General features: G+C 41.4%; 1 long non-coding RNA gene across 1 annotated transcript in view; it reads left to right on the top strand.

Annotated features, from left to right (window-relative positions):
• Positions 1 to 4455: 4455 nt before the first annotated feature.
• Positions 4456 to 21359, top strand: part of LOC135974269 (uncharacterized) — an 84446-nt gene continuing 67542 nt past the window's right edge. The window contains exon 1 of the long non-coding RNA XR_010591488.1: positions 4456 to 4642. This is a non-coding gene — a long non-coding RNA (uncharacterized LOC135974269). The remainder of the gene's footprint in view (positions 4643 to 21359) is intronic.

Below are 21359 nucleotides of genomic sequence, written 5' to 3'. Positions count from 1 at the left end.
TTCTGACTGTCTTTGGCTACCTGACAGTCTTCCCTTGAGGAGTTGTGACCAGTGGTGAATACGGCAGAGGTGAAAGTAAGCCGGTATGTCCCGATACGGCATACCGGCAAGAGCCGGTGCGCCGTACCAGGGCTGCCCAACTTCCTCAGGCGGCAATTTAAAGGGCCTGGGGCTCCCAGCAGTGGCTGGAGCCCCAGGCCCTTTAAATTGCCGCCAGAGCCCCGCTGCTGGAGCCCTGGGGTAGCGGCAGCAGGGCTCTGGGAGTTATTTAAAGGGCTGGGACTCCTGCTGCCTCTACTGCCCTGGGCCCTTTAGATAGCCGCCGGAGCCCTCCCGCCGCTACCCCAGAGCTCTGGGGGCTATTTAAAGGGCCGGGATGGTAGAAGCAGGGGAGTCCTGGGCCCTTTAAATAGCCCCTGGAGCCCTGGAGTAGCAGCGGGGCTCCAGGGGCTAGTTAAAGGGCCAGGATGGTAGAAGCAGGGGGGTCCTGGGATCAGAAGTGGAAACTTCAGAGTGAATGACACCTGCACAAGTATCAGTAATTGGGGCTATCTGATGTGATTGTCTGCTTTCCTACCTACCCGCAATCTAACCCCTGCTTGAAATAACCATTTGTAATCACACACATACAAACACAGTACCCCTAATTTTAACTACCTATCAAACTGATCAAAATTGAAAATTGAAATTTTGACTGGAAATAAAATCTTTCCTCTTGCTTAATTTTTGTGTGTTTGTGGATTTTTTGCTAATTTTCCCCTCACCCTCTTTCTTCCCCTACTGGATTGAGAACCCATAGTGCTGAGTGCTAAAGGTACATGTAGTAAGAGACAGTCACTGCCCAAAAATATATATAATATAAATTACAATAATATACAACAAATGATGTAATTAATTCGTGTTCCTTAACAAGTGACACTGTTTGGGCAACAATCTGTAATAAATCAATGTACTAAAATCTACAGACACAGTTATTAAATTAATTACACATAAATGGCCATGGGTCTAGAACTCTGGTCCTTTAGCTCCAAAGCCCTATGTCTCTGCTATTTGATGCAAAATAGAATTTTTGTAGTTACTGCAAGTAGGAGGTTCTTTATCCTTTTGGGGGGTGAGCTACTAGAGGGAAACATAGCTCACTTATACTCAGAGGGGACAAATTTGCCAACATATTTAAATATGTGCCTAACTTAAAGAATGTGAGTAGTCCAAATTGAATCAGTAGGAGCATTCACCTGCTTAAAATTAGGTATGACTTGCTGAATCAAGTTCAAGGTCAATATTCTGCATGAATCTAAGTAAGTATGCCAGCTCGGTGTGGCACTCTGTCCCCCTCTGGTGGTGTCTAGGCAAGGTTGATATTGATGAGCCTGCTTCCGCCATGGCTAAGGGAGTGAAGTCTTTTAACTCAGGCAATAGAGCTTCCTGCACTGAGATCCAGAGATCCTAGATTTAAAACCTGCTACTGACAACCCATCTGCAACATAGACATTACAGATGTGCCCCATATGGGAAATTGAACTGGGAAGCCTCTGGAGCTTGGGAGAGGGGGAGTATATAAGCAATGCACATGGTGTGGTGCTCTCTCCCTTCTTAATGGTGGTTAAGCCACATGGAGATAATGATCCTGCTGCAGCCTTGAATAAGAGAGAGGGGTCCTTTAGCTTAGACAACAGAGCAGGGATCAGCAACCTTTGGCACACAGCCCATCAGGGAAATCTGCTGGCGGGCCGGGATGGTTTGCTTACCTGCAGCGTCCACAGGTTTGGCCGATCGCAGCTCCCACTGGCCACAGTTCGCAGTTCCAGGTCAATGGGGGCTGCAGGAAGTGGCGGCCACACATCCCTTGGGCCACACCACTTCCTACAGCCCCCAACAACTGACATCCAAACAAGAAAACTCATGGCAAAACATAGAGTAATGAAGTTCAGTCAAGATATGGACAGGAGGAGATAAAGAAAGGAGAAAGCAAATTTCCAAAGAAAAACTTGAAGCATTTACACAGCAATCAATGTACAAACAGTGATGGAGAGAGACCAAACCCATTAGTGATCACAGATTAACAAACTTGTTGAGGGATATCTCCAGACAGAGACAGAGTGCCTCGTTATGAGTGCCCAAGATCAGTCCTTGAGGCTTAATTACATTCAAAACAAAACTGACCAACAGAACTACTCTCCAAACTACAGAGTCTGTTCTGAAAAGGAAGAGATGGTGGAACATTGTGTTGAATGCCTGCAACAGCCTGGCTGGGTGAGAATATAAGAACAGACACAATTGGACCCTTTGTGACAAGTATGGATTTAAACAAATCATGAGGTATTATGATCACCGGAATGAAAGCTCTCTAGAGAATGAAGAGGCTAAGATTGTATGGGATCTGGCAGTTGCCACAGAACAAATGGTGCAGGCAGACTAGACATAGATGTTGTAGAAAAGAAGACAAACAAGACCATGTTAATTGATATTGCCATACCAGCAGACAGAAACATAAAAAGAAACAAGGAGAGAAGATGGTGAAGTATGAAGAACTCTGACACCAAGTGGAACGATTATGGAAAACTGGAACAAAGATGAGTCCAGTGATTAGTGGAGTAGTTGGAGCAATCCCTAAAATGAGCAGCTCATGAACTCATTAGGAGTACTAGCCACCATGAACAGTGACCTCCAAAAGATAGTTTGTAGGCCCTGAAAGAATTTTAAGGGAAGTCAAAGGGGAGCAAGTGCATTTGAGCACCTAAAATACAGAAATTCCGCCGAAGGGTTAACAAAACTCCTGACTACCCAAAACTACAGAGTTAGTTTGTGGGCAGGATTTATTGGTGACTCAGGGGAAGAAATTAGGTAGCTTTCCCCTTTCCGTGCTTATAGAGCTTGTTATGTTGTGAAGACTATTTGTTTTAAAAATAATCCCCCTCATGTAATAGTGAGGGATAATACTAATAAATAATAATTAATAATTTGCCACTGAAATGCACTCATCTCTGAGATGGAAATGTTGTAGCCTCTGTATACCTAGGAGACTACACAACAGTATTTTGGAGAGAAGAGAAGAATAGCTTATCTAACTGAAACTACATAGGGAATTTAAGAACAGCAGGCAAAATTTATTTACCTAAGCTGGAACTTAGCCAGGACACAAAGGGTTATCACCCTTGCTCTTACAAAAAGTGCCATGGGATTTTTAATAACCATGAGTAATCAGCAGACCTGCCACATCTCACTCGTTTTGGATTAATTCTAAGGCAGGTTTTTAAAACATTTTATTCTTGTAATGAAGGGTTCGATAATGCGCTCCGTTATGACAGTTAAAATCCCCTGTTTCTGAAATCTCACTTAAAGTTTTCACCTCTTGAAAGCCCTGTATCCGGGAGTTCACTTTTATATCTCAGAGCATATTATTGTCAATAACACTTTTTTTTATTTGTAGTTTTTGTTCCTCAATGAAATTGTAAATTGCTGGTATAGTAATTGATTATCAAGGTTGAAAATAGTAATTGAATATCAAGATTGAAAATACAATTTATTTTTCTAAAACCCCGTGAAGTTAGTAGGTAACATATGATTATACACCCTCCACACACTGTTATATACAACAAAATCCTAGATTAAATGAATGTTCTTTAGATGGCAAAGGCACAACTCAAAATTAAGAAATGCTAGATTTAAGGTTGCCCAGGTAATTTTAATTTGGCCTCCTTGTGTGTCTTTCATTACATGACCGCATACTATTTTTTTCTACAGGATTCCTGGCTCATTCGGTCCATATACTTTGTGAGGACTCTATGTACAGTAATGAACTGAGCCTTTTTTAGTATGCTTAAATGTGTACACATACTCACTCTCTCTCACACACACACACACACACACACACACACACACTCTGATGAGGGTGTATAAACCCCATATTATCAGTGTCAAATTAGGGAGAGCCCAGCTAGCCCATTTTTTGGCACCTGTAGAGGACACAGGTAATTAAGGATTAGACCCAGGTGAGGAGAAACAGGCTGGGTGGTTCATATAAAACAATGGTTCTCAACTGTGGGTATATTAACTCATCTAGTGATTTGCTTAGTTTTACAATAGGCTGCATAAAAAGCACTAGTGAAGTCAGTTCAAACTAAAATTTCATACAGGCAGTGACTTGTTTATACTGCTCTGTATACTACACACTGAACTATAAGTACAATATTTATGTTCCAATTGCTCTATAATTATATGGCAAAAATGAAAAAGGAAGCAATTTTTCAGTCATAATATGCTGTGATAGTTGTACTTTTATGTCTGATTTTGTAAGCAAGTAGTTTTTAAGTGAGGTGAAACTTGGGGGTACACAAGAGAAATCAGACTCCTGAAAGGGGCATAGTAGTCTGGAAAGGTTGAGAGCCACTGGTATAAAAGAAGGACTGCAGGGCCATTAAGGAGGATTGAAAGAAAAAATATGTATTAGGATGCATGGAGTCTAGTGGGAAAGGGCAATGGGAAGTAAAGGGTCCAGGTGGCTGTGAACTGCTATGATAATGAGGATACTCAGCCTATCAGCAACAAACTGGCAGGAAGCAACACAGGGAGTCAGACTCCCAAAGAGTGAGAGAGAACTGGAGACTGTGGCCCTGGGAAAAGTGCAAGTGGACAGGTGAAGGTAAGAAGCAGCAAGGGCTTATAAGGACCAGGTCTTAGCTGTTTAAACACAGAGTCCTTGGGCTGGAATATAGAGGTAAGGGTGTGTCTGGTGTCCCCTATTATGCCCAGAAAGGAAGACAGGAAAGCCCTTGGGGAAGAGGGGTCAAGGACTATACACACCAGAGTAGGACTTGGGCTGATAAACTGATGCAGGGTCATATGACTTCTGGCCTGTAGCACTCTCATATTTCCATGGAAGAGATCAGATTATAAATGAGCTGGTTAGATATGAGACTGGTGAGAAGAACCTGATTGTCCCAGAGCCAACCAATTGTCTGGGGGATGGGGAAGAACTGAGGCTGAGTTACTCCAATGCTGCACCCAGCTGTGAGAAGATGGGATCTGGTGAGTTTGTTACATTACCCTCCCCATGTGTGCACACACTATTCTGCCAGAGATAATACAGCCCCTGACTATATTACTTCCTCACAGACCTTCTTTAGAGGTAGGTATCTCTCCTTAAATAGATACTATTTTATTAAAACATTGTGTACATTATTGAAAGTATACAAGTGAGTGCCAAATGCAAAAAGACTGAGCAGGTCTGTTCAGATAAGCCATCAAGTCTTTCCTTACACCACTTGAATGTGAGAAATCTCACAGAAACAGCGTTGCTTACATTATTTTACTTTTTCTTTTGGTCTGACCTGGCTTCAGTTGAGTCATAAGTTCTGGGAGATTAGCTTTTCTCATGGTATGGCATTTTGACACTTCCTCTTCTAGCCCTCAATAGAACCACAATGTTTAGAAGCAGCCACAAAGTAGCCCAAACTTCTAACTTAAGTATCCAATTTTTCCAACCCGTGGTTGTGAATTGGTGATGGAATGTTTGGCTTGGTTTTATTTCATTCCAGCTGCTTTGCTCATCTGTGTGTAGCAGGTACATAGCTTCAGCAGAGACTAAATAACTGAAATGATCAGTCTCTTACAAATACTGTAACTGTCAGAGCTATGATTGCTAAATTCTGGAAGGTGTGGGAGGTAATTTACAGGTAGGGAGGGAAACTCTCTAAAATTTGAAGAGCTGTATTCAAGCTATTTAGTTACATATAACCATGAACACCCTTTTAAATATATGCTGTGGAAACTTTCCTTACTCTTGTGTAGAAGAGAGTGGAATTTATTTTGAATTCATTTATTGCTTGCCCTAGAATAGGCCCTCGTGCTTGATTTTTATCAAGTAAAATCAAACACTAGCTCCAAGAGCTTCCAATCAACATTACATTTAATCATTTGTTTATCCCCTCAATGTTGTTTATGCACTGTTTAAATTGAAAATATGGAATTCTATGAAGTACTAAAATATTAGGAGCTAATAGGGGTCTAGTCTTAGGGTTTTTTAATCTATGTGAAAATTATATAATATATCCAATACTGAACTTCAATTTGATATATAAACAGGATTCTGAAAACATTGTATTTGATTTTTCTCCTTACAACATGATCTAAACAAAAAAAAATCTTTTTTCAGAAATGTAGGAGCATGCCTTTTGAGTGCAAGACTGTCAGGTTTTTAGAGTGCTAACAATCTTGAAAGAGGCACATTTTTTAGTTTAAATGGTACTTAAGTACTAAATTGGTCAATTTCTAAGCAATTTGATACTAATTACACAATTACTTTACTTTGATAAAGTACAAAAAAGATACTTGCAGTATTTTTTGCCAACTCTATGGAAGAATCAAGAATGCTATTACTTGATTTAAAACTTTGTTGTTAATAATTCATCATTACACATGTTTGAGTGAGTATCCTGAGTGCACTGAAAGAAGCTAGTTGCATCTTAAAATAAGAGCCGTTGAGCTCATAGGAGTGAGAAAAGCATTCAGAATGTATCTCCTGGCCCAAATTAGTCCAGACTGACTGGGCACAAGTAAAAGTGTGAGGGGAAGGAGGTAAATGTGAGTTAGTTACCACTATGTTCTCCTGTTTTTTTTTTTTTGTTTTTTTTTTTGGGTGCTGCTGGCTGGCCAAGGCCCTGGAATGAAATATGCTAACCTGGAGGTTGCTCAGTCATATACCACCTGCCAACACTGGATTGGGGGTGGGAGTGCTGTTGGTTTGGGCCACAACCCTTTTCCTGGGCACACCCCTTACTCAAGGGTCAGGAGAAGGGATAGTGCAGCAGCTGCTTTATATGAATAGAGGATCACCCTATGCACAGGGAATCCTTTGCTGGCTAGTGCTAGATTTAAACATGGGTTTGTACCAATGGAATAGCAGCCTTAACAGACTGAGTCTAGTCCGTGACTTAAAGAATTAACTTTTTACATAAACCATAAAATAAGACCACATACAGCAGATAAAAACCCTTGGTATTTTGACATTGTCAAGTGCAGAGATTAAAATGAATGCTGTTTTTGATTGTTCACGTCAAAGACAAGAAGATAGCCGTGGTCTCTTTCTGAGCAGTGTCATAGAAGGATCTGTAGGTTCTTGTATAGGTGGAAGAGACTCCAATGACTTAAGGGTAGCAGGCCCAATCAGACCACCTCCTTATGTCTGGGACTCCCACTGGAACAACTTTCAGAAGCTTGTTACTCAAATTGTACCCCTGGCTTTACACCACAAGTTTTCTCTGTCTACCACAAACCTGCTGTTATCAGGTTGTCCAGGGTTTAATTCATTACAGAATTAGGCCTACTATGTGTGTCAAACAGACACATTGTTTGCTGTTGCTTTAATGTCTGTCTACCAGATACTAACCCATAAGGCTAAATTCTCTATAGTGTAACCAGGCACAGCTTTAATGGAGTTTTGTCCATTTAGATCAGCAGAGAATTTAGCCCTAGTCTTTAGCTGTCTTGATGCTGTACCTAAGCAAAAAGAGGTGTTACTGCAAATGATTAATCTAAAATTATAAGTTACACTGGCTCTTTTTTCCACTCTTCTCTTGATCCCTCCCACAGAATTCCTGTGTGGATACTTATTTTGAGTCTCCATTAACGTAGGCCAGAAATTTCATAAGGTTCATGTCCCAGGGTATCTGGCCTTTGTAAAGGTACATAGGTCTCCGTCTATTGGTGGCATAGCTGATTTTCCTCCCCAGGTGGAGAGAATTATGTGGGGGGAAAATTAGGCCTTGGGTGGATATGGTGCTAAAAAAACCAAAGGCCTGTGTACAGCCAAGAGGTGACCCGCAAAGCGAAGCACTAGGAACAGTCTCCTGTAATGGTCCCAGAGGGAGGCAGCCATGGCTGAATAAAAATTCTATCTGGAAGCTTTCTTTTCTTTTTGGTGCAGAAGGCAAAGAAGACAATCCAAGGTTTGTATCTTTTACGGTGGGTCAGAGTAAGACAGTACTTCAGGAAGTAGAGGCTGTGGTGAGCTTATGACTAGAAGGGAAGGCTTTTTTGTGTTTACACACTGAATTTCATGTTAATAAACTAGACCCCAAGAAGGGTGGTGGTTGTTGGACTTGTGAACATCTCTTCTGAGTATTTGAGTCTAAGAAGGGACAGTGAGGAAAGATGCTGCAGAGCTACCACTGTGTCACACGGAGCTGTTGGGAAGCAGTTGACCTTGTTAGAGATCAGCTGCCACAATTAGTGTTTTGACTTTCAGAAGAGCTCAAATCCTACTTAGGCACCCAAATATGTGCTTGCGTTTCACAAGAACCTGCTGAGTTCTTTTGAAAATCTGATCAGACATAACATTTGCTGCTGGGTGATGAAGATAATTGAATACCTGGTCCTCAAATGGATAAATGGGAGCAAAGCTGTCTTGAAAATCTGGCCCCCATTGTGGATGGTGAGTGTAAACTTGAAAATCTGGCCCTAAACTCCGCCAAATCAGTTAAGCATGTAACTACTTTTGTCTTTCCTAGTCTAGCTGGTCTTCCCTGCTACAGAACAGCAATTTAACCAATATATTTAAAACAGCACATCTTTCCTCTTTATCTTTCCCACTTGCAAATACCTCTTCATCATTCCAAATGGGAAGCAGATCACTACTTATGTAGAAAAATATTTCCCCTTCATACCCACCCTCTTCCTGTCCTTATTTTAATCTAACCCATAGAAAAACCCAATCTCTCCTAGCATTTTTAGTCTTCTTGATAGTTACCTTCTTTGCTTAAATAATTGACTCCAGACCCAAATCCTGAACATACTCTGAATCTATAAGTTGCCCATTGCATAGAAAGTACATGTTTTCATAAAAATGATGGTTTGGAATAACACAATGGCTTGTTGCTGGTTCAGCTAAATTTGGAATTATTGAATTGCTTATTGCTTTAAAGCAGTTACTACTGCGGTAAGCTTTGACAGACAAGAAAAGCCTTATTCAAGCTCACAAACATATACAATAGAAATGATACAGCAACTATAAAAATACTGATACATAGGCCACAAAAAAGAACAAATGTAAAAAATGCCTTCTGTTTTCCAATCCATTTCAGTGAATACTTAGACTTCATAGGATGTCTTCATTTTGTAGCAGAATATTAGTTTACCGTACTGTAGCAACAATATTCTTTGCAGTTCTGCTGATATTTGAGAACAGTGGCTACCTATAAATACAGACACCTATTGACACTCATTCAATTTGCCAACAACAGATAAAGACTAGGGCTCAAAAATAGTGAGACAACGTTAGGTCAAACAATAATTTGTATCTCGAACAGGAAACTGAAAAGCTCAGTTAAATGCAATGCAACACAAGAATGAGGCACTCTCAACTGTAGAAACATTCATTTGACCTTAGAAATATTTCATAGACTATGAAAGGAGGCAAGTATTGGAGTTAAGGAACTAGGCTGTTACTCAGTTGAGCTAAAGCCTTCTTCTATGACCTTGGGCAAGTTACCATCAATAATCTAAATATTTTGGCACCTGAAGCTATAGTGGTGTGCCTAGCACTATTTTAAAAATCACACAGGTGCCTAACTCCCACTGAAATCAATGCCTTAGTTACTCATCTGTAAAAGGAAGAAATAATATTCCTCTATCTCACACAAGTGTTGTGAGGATAATGCTGCTACTGATTATGAAATGCTACCATGGTAAGCACCATAGAAAAGCCTGTGAATAAATAAAAAGTCCCCTCTTTTATTATTCTGCAGTTGCAAAATTTTTCCTCCCAATTGTTACAGAATAAATGTGTGGCTCCAAAGCAAACTTAGCTATTGTCTGACAATTTTCTCCCTGTGTCTCAGTCCAGTGAGCAGGTGGGAAGCATCATTCTGCAGTAGCTGTAAGACATTCTTTCATGTACAACATGCAATTAACAAAAAGCCTCTCCGCTCCCATTGTGACACTATGGGTTACCCAGGCCAGTAAGAGGTTCAGTCAACACCTGTCATGCAAGTCTGGGTGACTTAAATGTTATGCAATGGTATCTCTCAGCCCTGGCTTCAACAGCAAGCATGAAGGTCTCACTGTGGTTTCCACCATCCAGTTACTCTTTGCAGGGGGACCTCAGCAACCTTTCCACACACTGCACAGAGCTGGTTTATAGTAAAAGTAAAACAGGCTTAACAACAAACGATCATAGATTTAAAGTGATTCCAAGTAGAAGGAATAGGAATAGTTACAAACAAACAAGCAAAACTATTCTTCTAAGACTAACGTCTAACTTAATGAGAGTCTTTTGCAATTTTCTCACTGCAGTCATTCTTCCAGGATGGCTGGCCAACACAGATTCCAAAGTGCTTGGTTTCTTTGTTTCCTTCGGTGAAGGCTAACCCAAAGTCCTTTTCCCATTCCGTATATTCCTCCAAAGTTTACTGTCCTGTCAAGATCCAGGAAGGGATTCAGTTTCCTGTCTCCTCTAGCAGGGTGAGCCATCTTGATCAATGTCCCCTCCTGAGTCCCCATGTGAGGTTTCCTTCTGCAATTTTGCAATGCAAATGAAGTCTTCCTATCCCCTGCTTGTGAGCTGATTGCTGTGTTTACTGCTGATGTATCCCTACTGTCCATGGCAGATGAGGGAATTCACAACCCTTTGTCTATCAAAACCTCTAATAACTTGTATTGTCGTAACTAAGGTGTTTAGAACAGGCACATTTCCATCACATCTGTATAGCTCATTGAATAGTAACTGTACATGCATGCTGCAAGAATATTAATGACAAGTGAGTTCCTAGTTCTCCAGTGACACAATACAAGACACCTTCTAAACAAATATTGTGACTACAGAGTGTGGGGTCCACCGAGACTCACTGCTACATACCATAGAGCCACCTCGCTCTCTGGCTTTCGAGTGCTCTTAAGGTCGCACCCATGCCTTCAAAAATAGACATAGAACAGGCCCTTGAGGAATCATGCTCAACCAGGATCTTGGCATAATACTTTCCCACAAATTCAATGGTTCCATCCTCACAATCCTTCTGGATCTGCTGCAGCCCAGAACCCTTTGTAGGGAGACCCTGTAACTTTCTGACAACTCTAGAATCGTCTTGGGCCTTAACAGCAATGGAGGCAGATGTCCCAAGCTGCCCCTGAAACTCCCCCTAAAGGAGATTTTTCTCCAGCATGAAGGGGGAATCATGAGATTAAATTATGTTCTGCTGTACTCCCCATGAGGTTTGAAATGACAATTACCCCTTGACCCCCACATCTGTCCCTCCTCTTCCTCAAATATTCAATCCTCAATGCTACCAGGCTCCATGTCATCCAAGGCAGAGTAGATGTGAGGAAAATAGTGACTGAAGTAGCTGCAACTGTTATATAAGGCTGTGGAGTTTGTCTGCACAGACAAACAAAATCCACGTCCATTTTGGATGGTGAGGGTCTTGACTGCTGTGGACAGAACAGACAGTGGTTGGGAGCAGCTTGTTATAAGCTGCTATTGCTGTATTAAGTAATGTTTAAATAATGCCTTAAGTTCTGCCTTAAGAGCCATACCTGGACCATTGAGGCATCTGCCTGCTCCCCCTTTGCATGAGGCAGGGAAGAGCATCAAGGGAATCAAGCCTCGTTGTCATTTGCTCAAAAGACAGCCAATAGAGGATGAAATAAGATAAAGTGGGAACTGATGCAATCCTTTCTGTGCCACATGGTAACATGCTTTGGTAGCATGATGGTTCAGATTTCCAGTATGCCAAAAAATATAAAACGTGTGAGCAGTAGGCAGCAATTTGATACTGTCATCAGTTTTCACTCAAAACTCCTATGCAAGTCAATGGGAGCTGATGGGTGCTTAGCACTTTAGAAAATCAGGCTACTTAATAAAGTTCTTCGGGATGTAAGAGCCTAACTTCAGGCTTTTGGAAACTTTGGCCACTCTGAATGTTGGTATTATACATCAGGCTTCTGCTTTTAGGTTTTAATTGATAAAACACTCCCAATTTTTTTTTAAAGTGTTTATTGCATAACCACCAGAAATCTAAGGGCTTGTCTACACAGAGCAGTAATGTGGACTGTGATTTCTAAAGTGCATTAATGTGTTGTGCATTAATTAGTCCATGTAGACCTTGCTAGCATGCACTAAAGATTCCTTAGCATGCTTAATTGTTGTAATACCACACTAGGAAACATTACAAAAATATGACTTTATTACAACATACTGTTATAAGGGGTAATATGTAGTACATACAAAAAGCCCTGTTTTTGACATCTAAAAATTCAATTTGCTACAAATAAACTTTAAAAATGAAATTAATACACCCCCCATTTAAAAAAAAAAACAGAATCCCATTTCATGTGCTATTTCTCTTAGATCAGTAGTTTTCAACCTTTTTTCATTTGTGGACCCCTAAAAAATGTCAACTGTCAATGCAGACCCCTTTGGCAATCTTAGACATTGGCTGCAGACCCCTGAGGTCAGTGGACCACAGGCTGAAAACATTGTCTTGTCATGTAACTTTATTTCATTCCTATATGAAAGGAACAGAGCAATAGAATAGATCTGTAAAGATTACTGTATATCCTTACTGACCAATACCATACAGGATTAGATTTTTTTTTTTAAGAACTGAAATTGTTGATGGCAATTGCCTGTCTAATTTCCCCCTAAACAATGCTAAAATGCAACCTGATTTCTTTTCTTCTCTGTAAAGCTGCTTGTCAACAAAAGTGTAGAGAAATAATTGACTTAACCTATTTTGACATACCATTTGTATGAGATTTTCCTCAGGAATATTTCCACTGGTGAAGAATTTGCACCTATAATTTTATGACTACCCTTCCACGGTCTTCAAATACTGATTCTGAACAGTATCTAAGAAAAAATCCTCGGAAGTTGCATCTATAATATCTCAATGTGTGTTCAGTGCCATGTTCCGTGCAGAATATTTGACCTGAGATCAGGTATAGAAATTCCAAAAGACTGAAGGAGTACTAATGTTGTAGCAGTAGTCAAAAAGGACAGGTGGAATGACCTGGGAAACTGTAGGCTGGTTAGCCTGACATCAAACCTGGGCAAAATAATGGAAATACTAATAAGAGATTAGCTGATAAAGAATTAAAGACTACACTTCTATCTTTAGTATGCTAGCTCTTATCAAGCTTGTGTAGGTGGATCTCCTTGAACTGGAAGTGTAGACGTACCTTCAGTCTTTTGTAAGGTTTTTGACCTAGTACCATATGACGTTCTGATTTGAAAAACAACAAAACCTCTAAATATCAATAGAGAGCATATCTTAAATAGGTTAAGAACTTCCTAACTGACCACTACTTTGAGATCTGCCAATAGGGAATCCCAATTGAATGGGGGTGTTTCTAGTTGGGTTCTGTAGGGATCAGTACTATGCTTCATGCTAATCAATGTTTTCATCGATATTGGAAGTAAATCCGGAAGTAAATATAATATCACTGATATTTCCAGATGACAAAAAGATTGGCAGAGTGGTAAACGAGATCAGAGCAATCACAAGAGTGAACTGGAGTGCTTGGTAACTTGGACCAATTCAAACCTAGTGTGTCTTTAATGCAACCAGGGCCGGCACCAGGCAACCAAGCACATGCTTGGGGCGGCACCTGGTAAGGGGCGGCCAATCTTGGGGTGGTGGAGGAGGGGGGCAACGCGGCATTCCGCGGGGGGGCGGGGGACACTCCGGCGGCGCTCGGGGGGGGGTTTCCAGTGGCGCGGCATTCCGTGCGGGGGGCACTCCGGCGGTGCGGCGCTCTGCGGGGGGGGGCGGCGCGGCATTCCGTGGGGGGGGGCGCTCCGGCGGCACTTGGCGGGCGGGCTCCGGAGGGGCAGCGCTCGGCGGGGGGGGGGGCGGGCCGTGGCGCTCGGTGGGGGGGGGGCGGGCTCTGGCGAAGCAGCGCTCGGCGGGGGGGCGGTGCGGGGTGCGGCACTCGGGGGGGGGGGGGGTTCCTGCGGCGCCGCTCAGCGGGGGGGAGGGCTCGGGGGGCGGCGCTTTTTTTTTGTTGCTTGGGGCAGCAAAAAAGTTAGAGCCGGCCCTGAATGCAACCAGAGATGCAGTCCTACATCTCGTAGTAAGCAATGCAGGCCAAACCTAAAGAATAAAGATCTGTATCCTGGAAAGCAGGAGCTCTGAAAAAAGATTGAGGGGTCACAGTGAGCAAGCAACTCAATATGAGCTTCCATGCAACTCCGTCCTCCCCCCACTTCAAAAAGCTAATGTGGCCATTGGATGTATAAACTGGGGAGTAGAGAGTATAAACAAATAGGGTGTGTGTGGTTTTTTTTTTTTTTTTTTTTTTTTTTTTTTTAACCTCTCTATACAGCATTGGTGAGAATACTTTCCACTTCATGTTAAAAAATTGGAGAGGGTGCAGAGAAGAGCCACAAAAATGATTTGAGGACTAAATTAAAATGTTGCATAGTGAAAGACTTAAAGAGCCCAATCTGTTTAGTTCATCAAAAAGATTAATTGCCTTGATAAGTTTACCTTCATCAGGAGAACACCCTGTGTATGAAATGGCTCTTTAATCTACCAGAGAGAAGCATAACAAGCATCAATGGCTGGAAGCTGAAGTCAGTCAAATTCGAATTGTAAACTAGGCACACAATTTTAACAGTAAGAGAGGGTCCTGTGGCACCTTTGAGACTGACAGAAGTATTGGGAGCATAAGCTTTCGTGGGTAAGAACCTCACTTCTTGCATCTGAAAAGCTTATGCTCCCAATACTTTTGTTAGTCTCAAAGGTGCCACAGGACCCTCTGTTGCTTTTTACAGATTCAGACTAACACGGCTACCCCTCTGACATTTTAACAGTGAGGGTGATTTACCACTGGAATAAAGTACCAAAGGAAGTGGTGTGTGTTCTCAATCTTGGTCTTCAAATCAGGTCTGGAAGCTATGGTTCAGCCAAACACAAGCTATTGGGCTCAATAATGGATAACTGGTTGAAATGCAATGACCTCTTTTATACAGGAGGTCAAACTAGATGATCCCTTCTGGGCTTAAACACTCTGAATCTGTGACTGTCTGAAAGGTAACCTCCCAATTTAAGCAAAGTAACAGATCAAAGTATATTTTTGTCCCAATGTCCTCTTCTGTGCATAGACTTTAGGGATGATAAACATGTTTGTTTTTGTTTATATTTCACCCCTGATATTTTTCAATAGTAATACTAATTTCTACAGAAGCATTTATTGCTTCCCTTTAGTATAATTTTTATTGAGTGGATAAGGGGACGACAAATCAACAAGACACTATTCTGCTGTGTGGGAATGGGGGGACTCCAAATCAGTGGGTGTGGACAGTCTATGTGACCATGGTACTGCCTGTGGGTTCCTTGCATCCTGTTGTGAAGAAGGTGTTGGTGATGAAGTGTGCCGCAGTATTCTCCCAGCTTTGGGGATGGAACTATTTGCTCTGCCTTAGTAGTGATACTAATAGAGCCCAAGGTTCAGTGTGCTTCAGTAACAGTGGTGGGAACTACCAATTATGATCTACAAACTGTTGCATATGGGGAGAACTTCCTGGTTCCTGACAGAGAGTCCCTCTGCCGTGTCATCAGGATGTTTTAGTACTGAACTGAGAGAATGAGGCAAACAGAAAAGGCAGCTGGACTATAAGCCTGTTCTCTATTTCCTTACAGAATAAAACTTTGTTCCTGGTGGTTTGCTTGAGTGGATCTGCTCTGAGGAGGATACACACTGGCACACAATTTAGAAAACATTGGGAAATCTCAGGCTCAGTCCACCAAAGTTGTGTAACAGCCATAAGGCAAACTTGCCCTATGTTGAACAACCCAATACTGGGATGGTGAGCAGGAGAGGACATTGTTCATTCCACACGTAAAGGAGCATTAAATACATCCCTTTGTCACCTCCTATCTCATTGATCCCTTCACCTCAGCACTGAATTCCTTTCAGACTGCAGTATAACATTTTGGATTATTAATTTATTACCGGCTGTGCTAGTGTTTCTGCATGTGTTCCCTATAAATAAACAAAGGCAATTAAATATTATTGCACACATTAGGCAAAGTGATGCTCACATGCCTGTATTTTGTGTAGAATGTAAAAAGTACTGTAAAGTAAATAGTGTAATGTAAATGATCACATTGCATGGTTTGTTTTTAAACACCTTTTCCCCTTTAAAAGAAATCCATTAAATTTCGATAACTGGGATGAGAATATCACCCTCGTTGAGATTAATACCTAGCTAACTAATTTGTACAGCTCTTGTTATCATAGTTTTTTTGCCCCCTCCTGTCTTTCACAAATAATTGAAGTAAATGTGATAGGTTTTGGAGAACCATCTGTCGTGTGTGGTATCACATCCTCAACTCAGACAGAAAAGTGGTCTTGTGATAAACAAGTAGGCAGTTTAGGAACATAAAGTGCTTAAACCTATGAAGAAAACAGCTTTCCTTCTCTCCCCCCAACCAAGCTGGTTGGTATAATATAATCACTTCCAGCATTTCAGTCTTAGTTTTTTGACAGAATTATCACCAACTTGACTAAATAAAATAGGCAAGGACAGAAAAAGCTCTCAGCTGTTATTAATAGTTAGTAGCAGAACTTTCATAATGGCTTCAAGGTTTTCCTTGGTAAAGTGAATGTTAAACTCAGAATTTGGATTATAAGTGAAACACTGAATGCAGCTGTAACGTTGCACTCTATATGATTCTATGAAAATATGCTAATGAGTGTGAATGTAATATAACTGGAATATGCTTCATGCAAAAGGTTTCTTGTAAGGTATCATTACAAAGCTTATAATCAACTGAGTGTGGTCATCCTATTTGTATAAATGTATCACTCCTGTATCTGGAACTAGAAATATGAAATATAACTCTGAGGTCCTATGGTAGTTATGCAAAGTGTGGGCCATTAATGGTGATTTGGAATCTTGATGGCTCCCATCAACCAGGATAATTGACTGTGGATGGCTCTGTTTGCTTGCAGGCCTTCCTGTGAGTCAGGCTGGGAGGAATAGGGGCTTGAAGTCTTAGTGACATGTGATCATGTCACCTGAACTGGAATCCATCTTTAACCTGCTGTTTTCCATTTAGAAGGAGAGGTGGGAACCCAGAGAGGGACAAAGGATTCCCGCCTTGTGCAAAGCTATATAAGGGGGTAGAACAGAACAAAGGGGGCTGCAATCATGAAAAATCCCCTAGCTACCACCTGAACTGGAATACGGACTGTACCGGGGGAAGGATTGGGCCCAGACTGGAAGGTGTCCAGTCTGTGATAGAAGCTTATTGAAATATCTCTGAGCGTGAGATTTTATCTATATTCAGTTTTCTTACTGTATTAGGTTTAGACTTGTGTGTTTTATTTTATTTTGTTTGGTAATTTACTTTGTTCCATCTGTCATCACTTGGAACAACTTAAATCCTACTTTTTGTATTTAATAAAACCATTTTTACTTACTTAATTAACACAAAGTATGTATTAATAGCTGGAGGGGCAAACAGCTGTGCATATCTCTCTATCAGTTTTATAGAGGGTGAACAATTTATAGTTTACTCTGTATAAGCTTTCTTCAGGGTGAAATGGATTTACTTGGGGTTTGGACCCCACTGGGAGGTGGGCATCTGAGTGTTAAAGACAGGAACACTTCTTACGCTGCTTTCAATTAAGCCTGCAGTTTGTGGGACATGGTTCAGACCTGGGTCTGTGTTTGTAGCCGGCAAGTGTGTCTGGTACAATCAGGCAGGGTTCTGGAGTCCCAAGCTGGCAAGGAAGGCGGGGCAGAAGTAGTCTTGGCACATCAGTTGGCAGCCCCAAGGGGTTTCTGTGATCCAACCTGTCACAGCAGCTTCCATAGTGAGTACATTTTCCCTGCCCCCCCCCCACCCACACACTCACTCTCTCTCTCTTTTGGAAATGAGAGAGAGAGTATTAATAAAAAAAAGTGCAGGTGTCAATTTGTCAAAGTAAGAATCCATTTTGCTGATAGTAATTGGCATGAAGCATACTCCAGGTAATTACAATGATTCAAATATACTAAATACACAGTACTTAAGGTTTTGGATCAACTGTAAACAGTTGTTTAAAAAAAAAAGATTATAAAGTGATGTTTACATTCAAGGAAATGATGAAATTCTTGCCTGAATCATTCTTTCTATAACTGGTTTCTAATGTCCTGTCCAGTGCAGCAGTCTGAGCTTTAAGTTTTGCAAGTTATGACTTGGCTTTCGTATAGCACTGCTGGCCCTAAAACTCAAGGGAAGATCACACATTAAAGGGGGATCCCATGATATTTCAGAAATGGGTAGTAGCACCTATACCACCACACCCCTCCTGCAGCTAGCTTAGATGGTATTGCTTGGGTTTCTATGTACCCCACTGATCCCTGACAGCCATATTGGCCATTTTGGACCGTTGGATGCTGGCACAAATTAAAGAAACCTTCAGATTTTTTGGATAACACTACAGGAGTGGCCCATCTGACAGCCCAAGACTGGGGGAATGCATATGTGGATTTGAGGTTTAAAGTCACATTTGCATCCTCACTGAGTTTCCCTGTAGAGTTTTCACATGTACCTGAGAATCTTGATCTTCATCTGCAGATTTCAAAGACGTTTTCAAAGGAAGGTAAGGATTGTTATCCCCATTTTGCATATTGGTGACATCTGGTGAAAAGCAAAACTCTCATTTACTTCACAGGAGCCAGGATTTCACCCCAGCACTCCTGACTCCCATTTCAGTGCCCATCCACTGGGTCATGCTCCCTCCTCCTCCTCAAAGTATCCTCTAATTTCTTCCGTAAAAAAAATATGCCACCTCTAAGTCACAACCTCAACTTGGCAAACTAATGTGCTCCTCCTGTTTCTTCAAGGAACAGATCAAGTTAACACATGCAGGAAAGTCGTGTTAAATAAAATATTCAGCATTCACTTTCACTTTCCAGTTGGTTTCTTCTGTTGAGTGCATTATATCTGTATAAAACCACAATTGTATCATTTTTTTGTTCCTATTTAATGTATTTTTTCCTACAAAATCTTCCACACGTACAGCAATAGTTGGAATCTATTTCAAGAGGGCATAATCCAACAATGGGATTACTCAGGACAGTCACAATTCCAAAGCATTGACTAATATAGGGAGTAATAGTGTCAGATAGTGATGCACTTATCCTATTTTGAAATAAAAATAGTAAATTGGCCTAGAGTCCTATTGCCACTTGGAGTGGTCTATATAAAAGACATTCATTTTTTTGAAATGCTACCTTTTTTACCTACCCAATGTGCTTTGTTTTATACTGCCATCTTTCATGGCATTTTTCCACAGTGGGATCCATTTTTTTTTTTGTTCTTTAGTCAAAGATAAATAGAACTTAAGTTCACTATTTTTCATTGTATAAAATGTGCTTTGTCATATTTTCTTGGTGTATGTACATAAATTTAATATATAAAATTGATACTACTTGTCTTCTAAAGAGAACTCACCAATCTTTTCATTTGCTGCTTCAGCCACTCCCATAGGCAGAAGCTTGAGTAAATCAACAAGCTTTTCATCATGCCCTGATCCATAAACTTGGACTTTGTTTCACTAATGGTGGGTGTGAGGCTCAGTCAATGACCCTCCACTGCAAGAGTTTTGTCACTGGACACCAAAACAGAAATTGAGGTGAGAGCAGATCACCTAACTTCTCCTTTTAGGAAAGAAGCAGTTTCTGAGATAGTCTTCAGGGATTTATAACTCCAAGCCACACCATGATGTGTTTGAACATTTACCATGGTTCTGTTCCTTTGTAATGATGCTGCTTTTAGAACACTGCCACCAACAAATGGCTTTCACACAGTACATCATATTTTCCAATTTCCCCCACCTGCTATATTTTCAGTGATCTGGTGTACTGAGTGAGTATTTCATCAGGAATAAAAAATCAGGTTCAAATACAGGAAAAGACTAGTGCATGTCTCTGTATACATCTAATTTTAAGTTTAAAATGTGCAATCTGATTCTTGTTCAGCCCATACAGTAAAAACACAATACAGGCAAGTCCATCTTAGTGCCAAAGAAATACAAAACAATGGACTTCTTTATTTATTAAGGCTTCATTTTAGGCCCAGGTATTTTTAGTAAAAGTCATGGACAGGTCATGGTCAGGAAACAAAAATTCACAGCCCATGACCTGTCCATGACACGTATTATATACACCTAACTAAAACTTGGCCCCAGGGGATGGTGTGGGTGCTGGGGGCGGGCACCACACAGCTCCCTAGGAGCAGCTGTCATTCCCCACAGCTCTGGGGGAGGGAAGGCCAGGGTCTCTGTGCAACACCCCCGCCATGAGTGCCAGCTCTGCAGCTCCCATTGGCTGGGAACCACAGTCAATGGGAGCTGCAAGGACGGTGCCTGCAGGCAGGGGCACAGAGCAGAGCCCCCTGGCCCCTAACCCTAGGAACTATAGGGACATGCTGGCTGCTTCCGGTGAAACCCTCATGAGGTAAGTGCCATCCTGCACCCCAACTCCCTGTCCCAGCCCTGAGCCCCCTTCCACACGCTGCTGGGGCAGGGGGCAGTGCACGGTGGCCCAATACTGCCCCAGCAGTGGCTGGTGAAGCTGGCCCTGGGGCTTCTTGAGCATCCCCGGAGCCAACTGCATCGGCCGCTGTAGAAGTCACAGCGCTCATGGAAAGTCATGGCATCAGTGACAGACAGAGACACAGCCTTATTTATGATTCCTCTTAGCTATTAACAGCCCTGCAAGTTTATTTTAGTTTTTTTTTCTGCTTTCCCAAAGATGGAACTGACAATTCCTAACCCCATTCTATTATAAATCATAACAGCAGAAAATTAATGTTGTTCAGTGCTGGCCTTATGTAATCTATGGTATGTAATTTCAGTTTTAATTGGGTAGGAGCTCCTACATAAACTACTCCTAGGGGAATTCTGCAACAAAAAATGAAGTTCTGTGCACAATATTTTAAAACCTGCAAAATTCTGCATATTTTATTTGTCAAAATAACACAATATAATTTTACCAGTTTCAGTTATTCTTGGTCATTTATGTCAAAATACCTGTCAGCAAGTATGTCTGTAACAATACAGACAACAAAAAATTCAGGAAATTTTTTTGACAAATAAATTCCTTACTAGTCTTATTATTACAGAACTCTGAGTAATAATAATTTTAAACTAGAATACAGAACCATATTTCTTGCACCTCTCCAAAGAAGTGCAAAGCCTTGACATCCTGGGTAACTGAGGAGCTGAGGGAGAGGGAAGTAATTGCTGGGAAGGAACCTGGGTGTGAATTTGGAGGGTTGTTGGGTATGGGTGGGGAAAAGTATGGAACAGGTTTTTGAGGGTGGGAGGGGAGGGATTGTTAGGGAGCTTCCCCCATGCAGACCCTGGCT

The sequence above is a fragment of the Chrysemys picta genome, chromosome 11, assembly GCF_011386835.1.
Source record: "Chrysemys picta bellii isolate R12L10 chromosome 11, ASM1138683v2, whole genome shotgun sequence".
NCBI classification, from domain to species: Eukaryota; Metazoa; Chordata; order Testudines; family Emydidae; genus Chrysemys; species Chrysemys picta.
The sequence above is the reverse complement of the archived record's forward strand: the minus strand, read 5'-3'. Positions and strand labels throughout refer to the sequence as shown.